The sequence below is a fragment of the Ovis canadensis genome, chromosome 1 (genome assembly GCF_042477335.2).
Source record: "Ovis canadensis isolate MfBH-ARS-UI-01 breed Bighorn chromosome 1, ARS-UI_OviCan_v2, whole genome shotgun sequence".
Lineage (NCBI taxonomy): Eukaryota > Metazoa > Chordata > Mammalia > Artiodactyla > Bovidae > Ovis > Ovis canadensis.
In genome coordinates this window covers 141,999,524-142,017,883 of record NC_091245.1, presented here as the reverse complement: position 1 = coordinate 142,017,883, position 18,360 = coordinate 141,999,524, and the positions used below count along the sequence as shown (strand labels likewise).

Below are 18,360 nucleotides of genomic sequence, written 5' to 3'. Positions count from 1 at the left end.
AGGGTAAGCCAAGTGAGGCATTTGCGTTGGTTGCCAAAAATCTCAGTATTTTAATGCAATTAAATGATATCTTAATACACAATTTAAAAAAATTAATGTAAATCCAAAGGGAATGCAATATTCAAAGTTTAGAAAATGAAAGAATTGTAACAATACCATGCTAAGCCATATTGGAGACTGAGGCAAACGGAAATATCAGTAATACTGAGCCTGTCTTTTAAACGTTTGATTATTTCACTGTGACCTTTGGCATTAATTTTGACATTGAAATATTCCCTGAGAATTATTTATCTGCATAGATGAATTTTTATTGCCTCTTGCATTTTGTACCCAACACAAGGTACAAATTTTATTGCCTCATTTATCTCACTGTAGTGTTGTTTCTGCTTAACAGAAGTATTCTCATTTGAGAGATAAGGGTGAAAGCTTAATTGGAGACTGGGGAGGGAAGTGTTGATGAATTGAGGAGAGAGAAGAGTGAATGGATCAGTAAAGGACTGGATGATTTCTCCTCCAGCCTGGGTCTAAGAAAGAAGAGACATGGAACAGATCTGGTGCCTACCCACGTATGACTTGCCGCTTTCATGTAACTTGATGGAGAAATACATGTTTGTTTTTCCAAGGTTCTGTGATTGGGGAGTTGTTACCACACTGAAGATGATCTGTAACAGTTCTCTTCCATAAGGAGTAGAACTTTGAGATATCTTACTAAGTAAAGAATCTTAATTAGCAGAGGCACTGTTTTAAAAAGGGAGTATAGTGCTTATATTTTATAGGTCATTGTGTTTTGAATATTTTAGTTAGTTGAACTAGTTTTCAGTTTCTTCTGGTCATTTTATTTTCCTATTCTAATTTAAGGGAGTTGGTTATGGTGAAATTAACAGTTTATTTCACTGATTATAGAATATCCACATAAAGCAGTGATAAAACTATAGAGAGGATGATAATCTGGATGAAGTAACTCATGAGGTTTTGGGAGGAGGAGATCCTTTTGTGACTATGCCAGAAACATTTAATTGTATCATTAAAATTTTTGCTTTGAAATGGTAAATATGATAAGTTTGTAAATAGATCCTGGGTAATGCAAGCTGTGAACTCTAATACATTTGAAAGGCATCAGAAAATGAGTAGGAGGCTCACTTTTCTTACTTTACAGAGAACTGGGTTGGACATAAAGTCCTTTTGACGGATCCCTAGAATCAGTGAGGTGGCCTGCATCATAGGCTCATACAAGTGGGTTCTCTACTTTGGCTTTGAAATCTTTAGGGGAGGAACATAGACTATAGACAGCTAAAGAGTTTTAAGTCTCAGTGTTAAATACTAATTCTGGTGGAGACTGTGAAATCCCACGAGTGCATGCTAAGTCGCTTCAGTCGTGTCAGACTCTTTGCGACCCCATGGACCGAAGCCTTCCAGGCTCCTCTGTCCGTGGGATTCTCCAGGCAAGAATACTGGAGTGGGTTTCCCTGCCCTTCTCCAGGGGATCTTCCTGACCCAGGGATTGAACCCATGCCGCTATGTCTCCTGCATTGCATTGGTAGGCAGGTTCTTTACCACTAGTGCTCCCTGAGATACCTTCTCATTAAACTGTACCATGGTGAGACTTGGACACACTCTTCCCTTGTTCTGAGTCTTGAATTCCAGTTTTCTCTCAGTTGTGTTAGTGACTGATGTACTTTCCAACCAGATATTATTGATTTGTTACACAAGTTGATTTCTCTTGGTATATAACCAAGAATCCAGACTGGTACACCCAGATTCTGAAGGAAAGGTAAAAAACCATTTCAGCAAAGATTAAAAAACTTCAAGCCAGAAGTAAAGCAAGTCTAGAACAAGATAAAAGGATGTTATAGTATCACTCCAGATGTCAGTTTGTAAACCGCGTGATGTGCATTCCTATTTGTGGGGATCCAGCCCAAATAAAGTCACAATAGGTAAGGACTTGTTAAGGATGTCTTTGATAGGATTGTTAATCACAAAACTAGAAAAACAGTAAATTACTCAAATAGGTGAACAGTCAAACAATCCTACATCCATACTAGGAAGTAATATGCAGACACAGTAAATAGTGAATTAGGTTGATGTAAGTCACCTCTTAGGAAATTCCATAAATACTTTTGTAGAGATTAGGGAAGTATATGTATAGTATTTGCTTTTTAAAACCACATCAATGTTCAAGGAAGAAACAAAAAGAGAACCCAAACTGAAATCACATTTTGGCAAATTGTCTTTTGCCCATCACCCACCAACAGAAATGGGCTTCCCTTGTGGCTCAGCTGGTAAAGCATCCGCCTGCAATGTGGGAGACCTGGGTTTGATCCCTGGGTTTGATCCTTGGGTTGGGAAGATCCCCTGGAGAAGGAAAAGGCTACCCACTCCAGTATTCTGACCTGGAGAATTCCATGGACTGTATAGTCCTTGGGGTTGCAAAAGCCGGACATGACTGAGTGACTTTCACTTTCTTTCACCAACAGAAATAAGCATTAAATAGACCCAGAAATGGAGAATGTGATGGCATCCCACTCCAGTACTCTTGCGTGGAAAATCCCATGGATGGAGGAGCCTGGTACGCTGCAGTCCATGGAGTTGCTAAGAGTCAGACATGACTGAGCGACTTCACTTTTAATTTTCACTTTCATGCAATGGAGAAGGAAATGGCAACCCACTCCAGTGTTCTTGCCTGGAGAATGTCAGGGATGGAGGGGCCTGGTGGGCTGCCGTCTATGGGGCCACACAGAGTTGGACACAACTAAAGTGACTTAGCAGCAGCAGGGGCAAACCCAGAACACATACCCCATGCAAACACACACTTGTACTTCATCTTAATATGAGCAATACAGTTTTATTTTTCTATTCTTCCTATTTATTCTATTTCATATTTTAAAATGATGATCATAACTAAATGATTGATTTCATGACCCACTCATTGATTTATTAATGTCCATGATTCAAAAATAATTATTTTTCACAGGTACTCCTGTTACTTCTCTGTCTTCACTTTCTTAATTTCTTCATGTGATGTTAACAGTTGATCCCTCCTGTAGTATCCTGTGATAAAGCAGTTTTGCAACTTTAATAATCAATGTGTAGATTTATTTGTGGTGAGACGGCACTAGGTAATAGTCCTATAAGCTCAGACCACAGGGAACAAATCACTATGACTTGGGGAATGATTAGAACATAGTTGTTTACTCAGAGCAGGGTAAATCTGTGAGTGATAACCCATTTTTATTTTGCAGTTATCAAAATTCTTTCACTTAACTCTCCACTTCTAATGAAGTGGTGAGACAGAGACAACAAGAATATATTTACAGAAGGGACCATAAGAACATCTTGAGAAGAACTCAAGATAGAAAAAGAGAATCAAGACCATTACATACAAGGTTAGTTCAAAGATGTCTCATTTAAAATAATATAGAGCTAAAAGTCTGCATACAATGGAATATTGTATGTGTGTGTGTGTGTGTGTGTGTGTGTGTGTGTGTGTTAGTCACTCAGTTGTGTCCCACTCTTTGAAACCCCATGGACTGCAGCATACTAGGCTTCCTTATCCTTCACTATCTTCCAGAGTTTGCTCAAACTCATGTCCATTGAGTTGGTGATGCCATCCAACCATCTCATCCTCTGTCGTCCCCCTTCTCCTCCTGCCCTCAGTCTTTCCCAGCATCAGGGTCTTTTCCAATAAGTCGGCTTTTCAACTCAGGTGGCCAAAGTATTGGAGCTTTGGCTTTAGCATCAGTCCTTCCAATGAATATTCAGGGTTGATTTCTTTTAGGATTGGCTGGTATGATCTCCTTGCTGTCCAAAGGACATGCTTAGAAATCAGAGTCTAAATTATGATCCTAGCTATGTAAGCAAAATATATCTGCATAAAGAGATCTTAAGACTTGCCCCTAGGTAAGTCTATGGAAAGCCCCAAATGACTTCCTTTTTATAAATTCATGGTCCAAACTGAAATATTAAGTCATATTTTATCCCATCTTAGGATGGCATCTATTTGGTGTAGTGATAATTCTGATTTTGGGCATTCATAATGGTTGGGATTTATGCTTCCCTAATGTCAAGGGCATACTAAATAATTATCCTTTGTGTAAACACATTGAAAATGAACCTGAGAGATTTACAACTATTATTTACTAACTCAGAGTATATTTGTTTATTAAAATTTCTATCCTCATAACATCTTAAGAAGATATATGTTTTGCTTTTGTGTGAGAATGGAATAGAAAGTATAAATATGTAGTTGTAATAGTTAGGGGTGAAAGTAGGGGTAAGGTCCCAAGTTCCCAGAGTTCTTTACAAAATGACACAGGTTCCATGAAGGTCCCTGAATCTGCGCACCATGAATACATTTTGCCCCTACCTCTTAGGAATCTTAGTATTTAATATAAGATCTTAAGGTTCTATCTTAAATTTATAATCACTTTTCATGAAAGCCAAAAATAGTAATTAAGATGGATTACTGCCTATGCTTATTGATTCTTAGACTCTTGAAACTGGTCTTCTTGTTTAGGATCTCCTTTATGTATATTTCTCATATACTTAATCTAAATCCAGAAATATTGGACAACTTTTCATTCTGTGTCCATGCCACTCTAGAACTCTGAACTTGATTTGCCCTTGTGGCTTCTGGTTCTAAGTTGTGGCTCCTCAGTGAACCTGACTAAAAGTGACTCACTAAACCTTGTTACTTATTGGAAAAATTCAACACCTCCTACTCATATATCCAATCCTGATGGCCCCAAAACTCAACACTGGCATGGTATCAATTGTTTTTATTAATTAAAAAGTTAAAAGAATATTTAAAACCTTTGTTGATTAATGTTTAAGTGATTTATGTTTTGTTCTTTTTCTATTTAGCACTAATGAAAGAGATATGGAGACTTAAATTATTCTTGATTGGTTCCAAAGGATCCTCCAAACATGGGCCAAGTTCATGGTCATGTTTGTTGTTGTTGTTTGTTTATTTTTACAAATAGATGTGCTCAGTTTCTCATGACTGACTCTTTGTGGCCCCATGGACTGTAGCCCACCAGGCTCCTCTGCCTATGGAATTTTCCAGGCAAGAATATTGGAGTGGGGTGCCATTTCTTACTCCAGGGGATCTTCCCAATCCAGGAGTTGAACCTGCATTTCTTGCATCTCCTGCATTGGCTGGTGGGTTCTTCACCACTAGCGACCCCCGGGAAGCCACAGATGGATTACATTACACAAATAAGGATATGACTTTACTCAGAAAATTCTTTAAAAAAATATGTTAATCATTCAATCAACTTATAAGAATGAATTCTTATCACTTATATGATAAGGAGCCTTATTTATTTTTGCCTATGAAATCGCATATTTAAAAATAGCTCATAAAGGAGCATGGTCATGCTAGAGTTAGCAAAAGCCCCAGAATTCTTCATGCTTTGCTCTTCCTCCCGCATGTGAACTGCCCTTTTCTGCACCCTCATCACCTATCCTTTCACACTTTATTATCTTTATAAAAAGGAAGGAGACAACATACAAAATTAATTTAAGTAAAGGTCTGCATTACAACTGAAAGCCATTAACTGGCAGCCGTTTACCAAAGCACAGGCAAAAATCAATTTTAATTAGTATTTTTGGCTTTAATGAAAAGTGAATACAAAATTGGCATTTTAGCTAATACTGTTGAGATTTATGTTGAGGTGATACTAATTAATTTTCTGTTGAACTGCTGTGAGCCTTGAATATCTGCAATAAGATCATATATTTGCTGATCCCAGGGCTACATCAGCATTTCAGAGTTTTGTAACAACAGGCTTCCTAGTGGTTTACAGACATATTTCACACTACTTCTCCTAAGTTGCAGGCTATTATTATTTTTTCCATAAAAGACTGTTATAGGCAATCAAATTTCATTTCATTTTATTAATTGAGGGTGTTTAATTTTAATGTATCTTGAATGTTAGCCAAAGAACCTGTTACTCCAGATACAGCTTTCTTTTGTTGTTACCAGTGGTATAGAAAGGACATGATGTACTTTAGAGAACACTTAATGAATGATATCTCTTTATTTCCTTACTTTTTCTGTTCTTTTTATTATATTTGTAATAAATTGCCTACTAAACTTAGTAATACATGCTTTAGATCCAATTGAAAGCAGGAAATAAATAATTAAGCTTTACAACCACTCTTGTCATATGATTTGAGTTTTAAGTGCTCTTCAGCTTGCTTTAACTGTGATAATTTCTTCCTCTCCTCACATTTATTTAAAGAAAAAACTGATGACTGCAGGCTTTATATATATATATATATATATATATATATATATATATAATACTTTTGCCTTATAGGCTAAAAATCTGCATGCTTGCATTAATTTTATTTGACCTGTGGTTAGAAAGTCATTTTATTCCTTTGTTGTTGTTTTTGAGTGTCATAGAGATATAGGAGGCATAATCTTGACTCAACTGCAAGGGTGACCTATGGAGAGAGGGATAATGTTGGAATCCTGACTTGATCAGTCATTGGCTTTGGGGCTTTGGGTAAATTCCTTAACCTCTCTAAGCCTCACTTTTCTCACCTGTACAATAGAAATAACTATATCCGTGTCAAAACAGATTTTGAGTATTTAAAATATATAAATACATTAATGTAAAGCACTTAGCCAATAGTAGTTGTTATTTTGGAAATGAAATCCTATTTGTTAACATTATCTTATGTATTGAACATTATCTTATGTACTGAAATATGTAACATTATCTTATGTACTGAAATATGTATAAACTTGGGTTATATTTTAAGATCCAAGTTCAAGTCATACAAATGTATTTTTATAATCATAACAATCTGAATGTAATTTAAGAATAAATTATTAATCAAAAATTCAAAATGAGGGCTTCCCTGGTGGCCCAGTGAAAAGGAATCTGCCTGCTAATGCTGAAGATGTGGGTTCAATCCCTGATCTGGGAAGATCCCACAAACCGTGGAGCCACTAAGCCTTTGTGCCACAATTGTTAAGCCTGTGCTCTAGGGCCTGGGAGCTACAACTATCGAAACCCATGCGCCCTAGACCTTGTGCTCTGCAACAAGAGAAGCCATTGAAATGAGAAGCCCATGCACTGCAAAAAGAGAGTAGACCCTGCTTGGTGCAACTAGAGAAAAACCTGTGGAGCAATGAAGACCCAGCACAGCCAAAAATAAGCAAATAAATAAAAATTTAAAAATTTCAAAATGGCAGAAAATATAAATTAGCAGCTATAGATTCTTGTTGCTGTTCAGTCACTAAGTTGTGTCTGAGTCTTTGTGACCCCATGAACTGCAGCACACCAGACTTCCTTGTCCTTCACTGTCTCTTGGAGTTTGCTGAAACTCATGTCCACTGAGTCAGTGATGCCATCCAACCATCTCATCCTCTATTACCCCCTTCTCCTCTTACCCTCAATCGTTCTCAGCATAAGGGTTTTTTCCAATGAGTTGGCTCTTTTCATCAAGTGGCCAAAGTATTGGAGCTTCAGCTTCAGCATCAGTCTTCCAATGAATATTCAGGGTTGATTTCCTTTAGGATTGACCAGTTTGATCTCTTTGCTATCCAAGGGACTCTCAAGAGTCTTCTTCAGCACGACAGTTTGAAAACATCAGTTCTTTGGCACTCAGCCTTCCTTATGGTCCAACTGTTACATCATTGCACTGGAAAAACCGTAGCTTTGACTATATGGACCTTTGTTGGCAAAAATTCTTAGAATTTTAGAATAAACTCAATAGAATAAATTCAAATAACTGTGTCATCTAGTCCAGGCTTTTTTCTTTAAAAAATTAGTAAGCTAAGCCTCACAGAAGTTAAATGACTTGGTTTATGATTCATTACTGAGTATCAGAGAAATGGCTCAGTTAAGTCTACTTTAGTGGCAAAATTTTATGATATTACATGTGTGTTTTTACATGTCAAAGGGAGGCAATGTAAAACCTACTCACTACAGTTTAGCAATAACTTTGTGAGAGAAAGCTACCTTATGTGGTTTAGATTTGGACAATGTAGTATGGGAAGTTGAACATTAAAAAAGGAACTCAGATTTTAGAGAAGTAGAAAAATATTGCTTTTCATTCTTGCCCAAAATGTTAGACAGACTATCACAGAAGCCAATAGACAGTGAGGTCTACATAGAGGTTTGAGGGACAAGTATACACTTAAAATCCCATCTAAGGTTTTTAAAATATCCACAAACATCCCTGTTGAAAAGCATCTGGAAATATCTTCTATTTCAAAGATTTCAGTTTTCATTCAGGAAGTAATATTTACTGTTTTTCCCAAAAAGAATTTTCAGAGCATGGCATACATATGAATACACATTTATTAACCAGGTCTTGGTTGAATGGCTCTATTCTATCGACCTTCCCGTGAAAACACTCTTACCCCACTTGACTGTTATGGCCTCATGTTTGGGACCACAGGATCTGTAGGAGGTATTACATGCCTCAGAACTATAGCACATGTTTTTTTTTTGTGTGTGTGTGTGTTGGTTTCTTTGTGTATTTTTGTGTGTGTTTGTTTGGTACTGAGGAATCATAGAATTCTAAATAAGAATGGAATGTGAGGGATTTTTTACTCTAAAATTCTCATTTTGCCGATGAGAAATTTGAAGAATGGGAGGAGTTATAAAACTTGCCATTGTTACCCAGCCAGTATGAAGAAGATCTGGGAACAATCTAAATCATATATGGCTGATCTTTCCTTTATTCCATATATCCAATAGTCTACCAAGAAGTTAAGCATTTGGTTTAAAATGAGCTTCATATCACATTACTAATATTATCTGATATTAGTAAACTTCCATGTGAAATATTTTAAGAGAAAAATTCTCTGGAGTACAAGGTGAAATAATGGAGATATGGATCTAGGGTGATGACTTGGATGTGGAAATGCAGATGACCAGGTTCTGGCCATTTTCTTTCTTAACTAAATTCACAATAGTCTTATGCATACAGCAAAATGACAATGTTAAACTATAGTGGGTAATTTAAATTGCTCCTTGTGACTTGGAGAAATGTCTATATGAGATGGCAAATTACAATTGTAAGATTGCCTCATAGATTTGGAGCAAGAGAAGCTGTTTAAATTCTCTTAATGATTTAGGTCACTGAGATGATTGCCAGATGAATCCAGGTCCACTGTAGGAGCAGGTTGGCCTAGAAGAACCAGACTATTCATTGCAGGACTGAGTTCAGGGTCGCTTGATCTGTACAGTCACAAAGAGCCCACACTTAAAAGGGACCCATCCTTGGTGTAATGCTCTGTTACTGCAGTCTTGAAATTCTCAATGATATTATCTTTGCAGTTATGCTTTGTAAGTGAAGTCTGACGGGACAACGGAACATGTCTGTGAGCAGAGGAGATACATACGGTATATGTGTCCACTATTTCTTGACACTCCATCCTCATGTTGTATCCAGGATGCTCCATAAGCATAGAATTCCAGTGGACTTTAGTGTATAGGACTTCAAAGAGACTCAAAGCTTGTTAGCTGCACTGAGGAAATAGGATGCCAAGAGACCATGATTTTGTTCTAGCCAGAACTTGCTTAAAAAGCAGAAAGAAGAGAAACACAAATGACCACAGAACCCTATTATGTTCCTTCTTACTCATGCTACTTCTGTTTATAGCCAACAATTTATGATGAAAATGATGACATAAAAGTTTAAAGAAAGAGCAGCCTGCAATTTCCTTTCCTTTCAATCTTTTTTTCACTCATCAGTAGCCAGATGTAGAAATTGTAGGTGAGATCTGCATGTATTAAGAAGTGAAATAAAAATAGTTGAGTTACTTTTGTGCTCTTTCCACTTTTCTGGTATGAATGAATACACATGAGTGTATGAGCTCCCAAATCAATTTGTATGATGTTGACGATTTAGCATACAAGTTAAATGCTCTTATACTTTCATTAAAAACTAACATTGTGCAATATCACCTCCACTAGCTTTATTCATAGTGATGCTTCCTAAGGCCCGTTTGACTTCACATTCCAGGATGTCTGGCTCTGGGTGAGTGATCACACCATCATGGTTATCTGGGTCATGAAAATCTTTTTTATATAGTTCTTTTGTGTATTTTCACCACCTTTTCTTAATAGCTTCTGCTTCTGTTAAGTCCATACCATTTCTGTCCTTTATTGTGCCCATGTTTGCATGAAATATTCCATTGGTATCTCTAATTTTCTTGAAGTAATTAATCTTTAGTCTTTCTCATTCTATTGTATTCCTTGATGTCTTTGCATTGAGCACTGAGGAAGTCTTTCTCATCTCTCCTTGCTATTCTTTGGATCTCTGCATTCAAATGGGTATATCTTCCCTTTTCTCCATTGCCCTTAGCTTCTCTTCTTTTCTCAGCTGTTTGTAAGGCCTCCTCAGACAACAATTTGCCTTTTTGCATTTCTTTTTCTTGGGGATGGTCTTGATTACTGCCTCCAATACGAACCTCTGTCCATAGTTCTTCAGGCACTCTGTCAGATCTAAGCCCTTGAATCTATTTGTCACTTTCACTGTAAAATCGTAATGGATTTGATTTAGTTCATACCTGAATGGTCTAGTGGTTTTCCCTACTTTCTTCAATTTAAGTCTGAATTTGGCAATAAGGAGTTCACGATCTGAGCCACAGTCAGCTCCCAGTTTGTTTTGGTGACTGTATAGAGCTTCCCCGTCTTTGGGTGCAAAGAAGGTAATAAATCTGATTTCAGTATTGACCATTGCCTTCTCCATGATTAATATTTACTGAGCAGCTATTACATGCTGGGCACTGAGCTAGATACCAGGGACTTGGCAATAAGTAAAACAGACAGATTTTGTATGCTTATGGAGAAGCCAATGGCACCCCACTCCAGTACTCTTGCCTGGAAAATCCCATGAATGGAGGAGCCTGGTGGGCTGCAGTCTTTGGGGTTGCTAAGAGTCGGACACAACTGAGCGACTTTACTTTGACTTTTCACTTTCATGCATTGGAGAAGGAAATGGCAACCCACTCCAGTGTTCTTGCCTGGAGAATCCCAGGGATGGGGGAGCCTGGTGGGCTGCCATCTATGGAGTCACATGGAGTAGAACACGACTGAAGCGACTTAGCAGCAGCAGCAGCAGCATGGAGATTTTGTTTGAGTGAGAGAGTGAAAAGAAGTAAATAAAAAGGACAAAACCTCCAGATTTAGATGAATGTTGTGATAAGATAAACATGGGGTGGTCCTAAGATGACAGAGGAATAGGACAGGGAGACCACTTTCTCCCCCACAAATTCATCTAAAGAACATTTAAATGCTGAGTAAATTACACAAAACAACTTCTGAATGCCGGCAGAGAACATCAGGCACCCAGAAAAGCAGCTCATTGTCTTCGAAAGGAGGTAGGAAAAAATAAAAAAGACACAAAAAGAGACAAAAAAGGTGGGGATGGAGCTCTGTCCCAGGAAGGGAGTCTTAAAAAGAGAGAAGTTTCCAAACACGAGGAAAACTCTCACTGCCAAGTCTGTGGTGAGCCTTGGAAGCACAGAGGGCAACATAACAGGGAGGAAAAATAAATAATTAAAACCCACAGATTACGAGCTCAACAGTAACTCCCCCAGTGGAGAAGCAGTGCAGATGCCTGCACCTGCTACTAGCAAGCAGGGGCTGGGCAGGGAGGTGCGGGCTGCATTGCTTAGAGTAAGGATCTGGCCTGAATGCCCTGAGTGCAAACTGACTGAACTAACTTGGGCTAGCAAACCAGACTGTCGGATAACTACCATGCAAAAAGCCAGCCCTAACCTAAGACACCGCCAGGCCTGTGCACAGAACAAAGAACTGAACAGAGATAGCCAGCTGCAAAACATGCCCCTCTGGTGACAGGCAGCCAGAACCAGAAGGGGGTAATCGCAGCCCCAGAGAGACATTATCTACAAAACTGTAAGCAGGCTTCTTTGCTAACTAAGACTTCTTGGGGTTCTGGACAGTCAACATCCACCTGAGAAGGTGCACCGGTTGTTCAACCAGAAAACCGAGCGGCAGGGACAGGGGAGGCGATAAGTTGCAGGGACCACACTCGCCAAACACCTCATCGCCTGAGCTGCTTGGACCTGGGAAGGGCACAAAACGCAGGCCCAACCGACTGTGCACCTCTGAGGACTACCTGAGTGCCTAAACCTGAGTGGCTTAGACCTGGGAAGTGCATGTAGCCAAGGGCCAGCCTCGGACGGTTCCCAGTGGAGCAACCTAGAGCCTGAGCAGTGTGGGCAGGGAGGGTACATGCGCCGTGAGCAGGGGCAGGCCCAGTGTGGCTGAGGCACTGTGAGCACATGCCAGTGTTATTTGTTTGCAGCATCCCTCCCTTCCCACATCGCAACTGAACAACTGAGCTTAAAAAAGTGTCCACCACCCCCCACTTTGTGTCTGGGCGGAAATCAGACACTGAAGAGACCAGCAAACAGAAGAAGCTAAAACAGAGGGAAGCGCTTGGAAGTGACAGGTGCAATAGACTAAAACCCTGTCATTAGTACCAACTACATAGGAAGGAGCCTACAGATCTTGAGAAATATAAGCCGGACCAAGGAACTATCCGAAAATGAACTGACCCCACAATACCCACAACACCACCAAAGAAAGTCCTAGAAATATTTTTACTATTTTTACGATCATGCTTTTTTTTAATTAAAAAAAATTTAAGCCCTCTATTACTCCTTTAATTTTCACTTTTATAACCTACTATTGATTTGCAAAAAAGACCCTATTTTTTAAAAGAAACTTCATATATGTATATATATTTTTATAATTTTTGTGACTTTTTTTTCTCTTTTTTCCTCTTTTCTTTAATATTGTATTTTTGAAATTCCAAACTCTACTGTAGATTTTTACTCTTTGCTTTTTGGTATTTGTTGTCAATTTTATACCTTTAAGAATCCAATCTTCAGTACCCATTTTTACTTGGGAGCGAGATTACTGGCTTGACTGGTCTCTCCCCCTTTGGACTCCCCTTTTTCTCCACTGGGTCGCCTGTGTCTACTCCCTATCCCCTCTCTTTTCTACCCAACGCTGTGAATTTCTGTGTGTCCTAGATGGTGGAGAACACTTAGGGAACTGATTACTGGCTGGGTCTGTCTCCTTCCTTTTCATTCCCCCCTTTTATCCTCCTGGCCACCTCTGTCTCCTTCCTCCCTCTTCTCTTCTCTGTATAACTCCATGAACATCTCAGCAGTCCAGACTGTGGAGCACACATAAGGAAGTGATTACTGGATAGCTTGCTCTCTCCTCTATTGATTCCACTTCATCTCATTCAGGTCACCTCTAACTCCCTCCTCCCTCTTCTCTTCTCCATGTAACTCTGTGAACCTCTCTGGGTGTCCCTCACTGTGGAGAAACTTTTCATCTTTAACCTGGATGTTTTATCAGTGGTGCTGTATAGAAGGAGAAGTCTTGAGACTACTGTAAAAATAAGACTGAAAACCAGAAGCAGGAGGCTTAAGTCCAAACCCTGAGAACACCAGAGAACTCCTGACTCCAGGGAACATTAATTGACAGGAGCTCATCAAATGCCTCCATACCTACACTGAAACCAAGCACCACCCGGGGGCCAACAAGTTCCAGAGCAAGACATACCATGCAAATTCTCCAGCAACACAGGAACACACCCCTGATCTCCAATATACAGGCTGCCCAAAGTTACTCCAAAACCATTGACATCTCATAACTCATTATTGGACACTTCACTGCACTCCAGAGGGAAGAAATCCAGCTCTACCCACCAGAACACCGACAAAAGCTTCCCTAACCAAGAAACCTTGACAAGCCACCTGTACAACCCCACTCACAGTGAGGAAACTCCACAATAAAGAGAACTCCACCAACTGCCAGAATACAGAAAGGCCACCCCAAACTCAGCAATATAAACAAGATGAAGAGACAGAGGAATACCCAGCAGGTAAAGGAACAGGATAAATGCCCACCAAACCAAACAAAAGAGGAAGAGATAGGGAATCTACCTAATAAATAATTCTGAATAACGATAATGAAAATGATCAAAAATCTTGAAATAAAAATGGAATCACAGACAAATAGCCTGGAGAGAAGGATTGAGAAGATGCAAGGAAGGTTTAACAAGGACCTAGAGAAATAAAAAAGAGTCAATATACAATGAATAATGCAATAAATGAGATCAAAAACACTCTGGAGTCAACAAATAGTAGAATAATGGAGGCAGAAGATAGGATTAGTGAAGTAGAAGATAGAATGGTAGAAATAAGTTAAACAGGAAAAAAGAAAAACAAATTAAAAGAAATGAGGACAATCTCAGAGACCTCCAGGACACTGTTAAATGCCCCAAAATTCGAATCAGGAGTCCCAGAAGAAGACAAAAAGAAAGACAATGTGAAAATACTTAAGCAGATAATAGTTGAAAACTTCCCTAAAATGGGGAAGGAAATAATCACCCAAGTACAAGAAACCCAGAGAGTCCCAAACAGGATAAACCCAAGGTGAAACACCCCAAGAAACATATTAATCAAATTAACAAAGATCAAACACAAAGAACAAATCTTAAAAGCAGCAAGGGAAAAACAACAAATAACACACAAGGGGATTCCCGTAAGGATAACAGCTGATCTTTCAATAGAAACTCTTTAAGCCAGGAGGGAATGGCAAGACATACTTAAAGTGATGAAAGAAAATAACCTACAGCCCAGATTACTGTACCCAGCAAGGATCTCATTCAAATATGAAGGAGAAATCAAAAGCTTTCCAGACAAACAAAAGATGAGAGAATTCAGCACCACCAAACCAGCTCTCCAAAAAATGCTAAAGGATGCTCTCTAGACAGGAAACACAAAAAGGGTGTATAAACCCAAACCCAAAACAATAAAATAAATGGCAACAGGATCATACTTATCAATAATTACCCTAAATGTAAATGTGTTGAATGCCCCAACCAAAAGACAAAGACTGGCTGAATGGATACAAAAACAAAACCCTATATATGTTGTCTACAAGAGACCCACCTCAAAACAAGGGACACATACAGACTGAAAGTGAAGGGCTGGAAAAAGATATTCCACGCAAATAGAAACCAAAAGAAAGCAAGAGTAGCAATACTCATATCTGATAAAATAGACTTTAAAACAAAGGCTGTGAAAAGAGGCAAAGAAGGACATTACATAATGATCAAAGGATCAATCCAAGAAGAAGATATAACAATTTTAAATATATATGCATCCAATATAGGAGCACCACAATACATAAGGCAAATGCTAACAAGTATGAAAGGGGAAATGAACAATAACACAATAATAGTGGGAGACTTTAATACTCCACTCACACCTATGGATAGATCAGCTAAACAGAAAATTAACAAGGAAACACAAACTTTAAATGATACAATAGACCAGTTAGACCTAGGTGATATCTATAGGTCATTTCACCCCAAAACAATGAATTTCACCTTTTTCTCAAGCACACACGGAACTTTCTCCACGATAGATCACATCCTGGGCCATAAATCTAGCTTTGGTAAATTCAAAAAACTTGAAATCATTCCAAGCACTGTTCTGACCACAATGCAGTAAGATTAGATCTCAGTTACAGGAGAAAAACTATTAAAAATTCCAGCATATGGAGGCTGAACAACACGCTTCTGAATAACGAACAAATCACAGAAAACATAAAAAAAGAAATCAAAATATGCATAGAAATGAATGAAAATGAAAATACAACAACCCAAAACTTGTGGGACACTGTAAAAGCAGTGCTAAGGGGAAAGTTCATAGCAATACAGGCATACATCAAGAAACAAGAAAAAAGTCAAATTAAATAACCTAACTCTATGCCTAAAGCAACTAGAAAAGGATGAAATGAAGAATTCCAGGGTTAGTAGAAGGGAAGAAATCTTAAAAATTAGGGCAGAAATAAATGCAAAAGAAACAAAAGAGACCATAGCAAAAATTAACAAAACCAAAAGCTGGTTCTTTGAAAGGATAAATAAAATTGACAAACCATTCGCCAGACTCATCAAGAAACAAAGGGAGAAAAATCAAATCAATAAAATTAGAAATGAAAATGGAGAGATCACAACAGACAACACAGAAATACAAAGGATCATAAGAGACTACTATCAGCAATCATATACCAATAAAATGGACAATGTGGAAAAAATGGACAAATTCTTAGAAAAGTACAACTTTTCAAAACTGAGCCAGCAAGAAATAGAAAATCTTAACAGACCCATCACAGCACAGAAATTGAAACAGTAATCAGAAATCTTCCAGCAAAAAAAAAAAAAAGCCCAGGTCCAGATGGCTTCACAGCTGAATTCTACCAAAAAATTTGAGAAGAGCTAACACCTACCCTACTCAAACTCTTCCAGAAAATTGCAGAGGAAGGAAACTCATCCTATGAGGCCACCATCACCCTAATACCAAAACCTGACAAATATGCCACAAGAAAAGAAAACTACAGGCCAATATCACTGATGAACATAGATGCAAAAATCCTTAACAAAATTCTGGCAATCAGACTCCAACAACACATTAAAAAGATCATACAACCAGGACCAAGTGGGCTTTATCCCAGGGATGCAAGGATTCTTCAATATCCACAAATATTGAAAAATAAAAGCCATATTATTATCTCAGTAGATGCAGAGAATGCCTTTGACAAAATTCAACATCCATTTATGATAAAAACTCTCCAGAAAGCAGGAATGAAGGAACATGCCTCAACATAATAAAAGCTATATATGACAAAACCACAGCAAACATTATCCTCAATGGTGAAAAATTGAAAGCATTTCTGCTAAAGTCAGGAACAAGACAAGGGTGCCCACTCTCACCACTACTATTCAACATAGTTCTGGAAGTTTTGGCCACAGCAATCAGAGCAGAAAAAGAAATAAAAGGAATCCAAATTGGAAAAGAAGAAGTAAAACTCTCACTGTTTGCAGATGACATGATCCTCTACATAGAAAACCCTAAAGACTCCATCAGAAAGTTACTAGAACTAATCAATGAATATAGTAAAGTTGCAGGATATAAAATCAACACACAGAAATCCCTTGCATTCCTATGCACTAACAATGAGAAAATAGAAAGAGAAATTAAGGAAACAATTCCATTCACCATTGCAATGAAAAGAATAAAATACTTAGGAATATATCTACCTAAAGAAACTAAAGACCTGTGTATAGAAAACTGTAAAGCACTGGCGAAAGAAATCAAAGAGGATACTAATAGATGAAGAAATATACCAATGTCATGGATTGGGAGAATCAATATAGTTAAAAAGAGTATACTACCCAAAGCAATCTATATATTCAATGGAATCCCTATCAAGCTACCAAAGGTATTTTTCACAGAGCTAGAACAAATAATTTCACAATTTGTATGGAAATACAAAAAAAAAAAAAACCTCGAATAGCCAAAGCGATCTTGAGAAAGAAGAATAGAACTGGAGGAATCAACCTGCCTGACTTCAGGCTCTACTACAAAGCCACAGTCATCAAGTCAGTATGGTACTGGCACAAAGACAGAAATATAGATCAATGGAACAAAATAGAAAGCCCAGAGATAAACCCACACACCTACAGACACCTTATCTTCGACAAAGGAGGCAAGAATATACAATGGAGAAAAGACAATCTCTTTAACAAGAGGTGCTGGGAAAACTGGTCAACCACTCGTAAAAGAATGAAACTAGAACACTTTGTAACACCATACACAAAAATAAACTCAAAATGGATTAAAGATCTAAATGTAAGACCAGAAATTATAAAACTCCTAGAGGAGAACATAGGCAAAACACTCTAGACATAAATCACTGTAGGATCCTCTATGACCCACCTCCCAGATTATTGGAAATAAAAGCAAAAATAAACAAATGGGATCTAATTAAAATTAAAAGCTTCTGCACAATGAAGGAAACTATAAGCAAGGTGAAAAGACAGCCTTCAGAATGGGAGAAAATAATAGCAAATGAAGCAACTGACAAACAACTAATCTCAAAAATATACAAGCAACTCCTGCAGCTCAATTCTGGAAAAATAAACGACTCAATCAAAAAATGGGCCAAATAACTATACAGACATTTCTCCAAAGAAGACATACAGATGGCTAACAAATACATGAAAAGATGCTCAACATCACTCATTATCAGAGAAATGCAAATCAAAACCACAATGAGGTACCATTTCACACCAGTCAGAATGGCTGCGATCCAAAAGTCTACAAGCAATAAATGCTGGAGAGGGTATGGAGAAAAGGGAATCCTCTTACACTGTTAGTGGGAATGCAAACTAGTACCGCCACTATGGAGAACAGTGTGGAGGTTCCTTAAAAAACTGGAAATAGAACTGACTTATGACCCAGCAATCCCAGTGCTGAGCATACACACCAAGGAAACC

At 38.2% G+C, this 18,360-nt stretch overlaps 1 protein-coding gene across 7 annotated transcripts in view; it reads left to right on the top strand.

Moving 5' to 3' along the window:
• The window catches only part of LOC138418512 (uncharacterized), a 247,343-nt gene that overhangs the window by 212,177 nt on the left and 16,806 nt on the right, over positions 1–18,360 (top strand). For 2 of the 7 annotated variants that reach the window (XR_011248641.1, XR_011248646.1), the window contains 3 exons: positions 3,240–3,383; positions 9,303–9,368; positions 9,942–11,389. The gene's annotated coding sequence lies outside the window, so the exon portion shown is untranslated. Of the gene's footprint in view, positions 1–2,474; positions 2,567–3,239; positions 3,384–9,302; positions 9,788–9,941; positions 11,390–18,360 lie in introns of those variants that run through there. The other 5 variants (XR_011248650.1, XR_011248640.1, XR_011248629.1 and 2 more) reach the window with 4 other exon arrangements.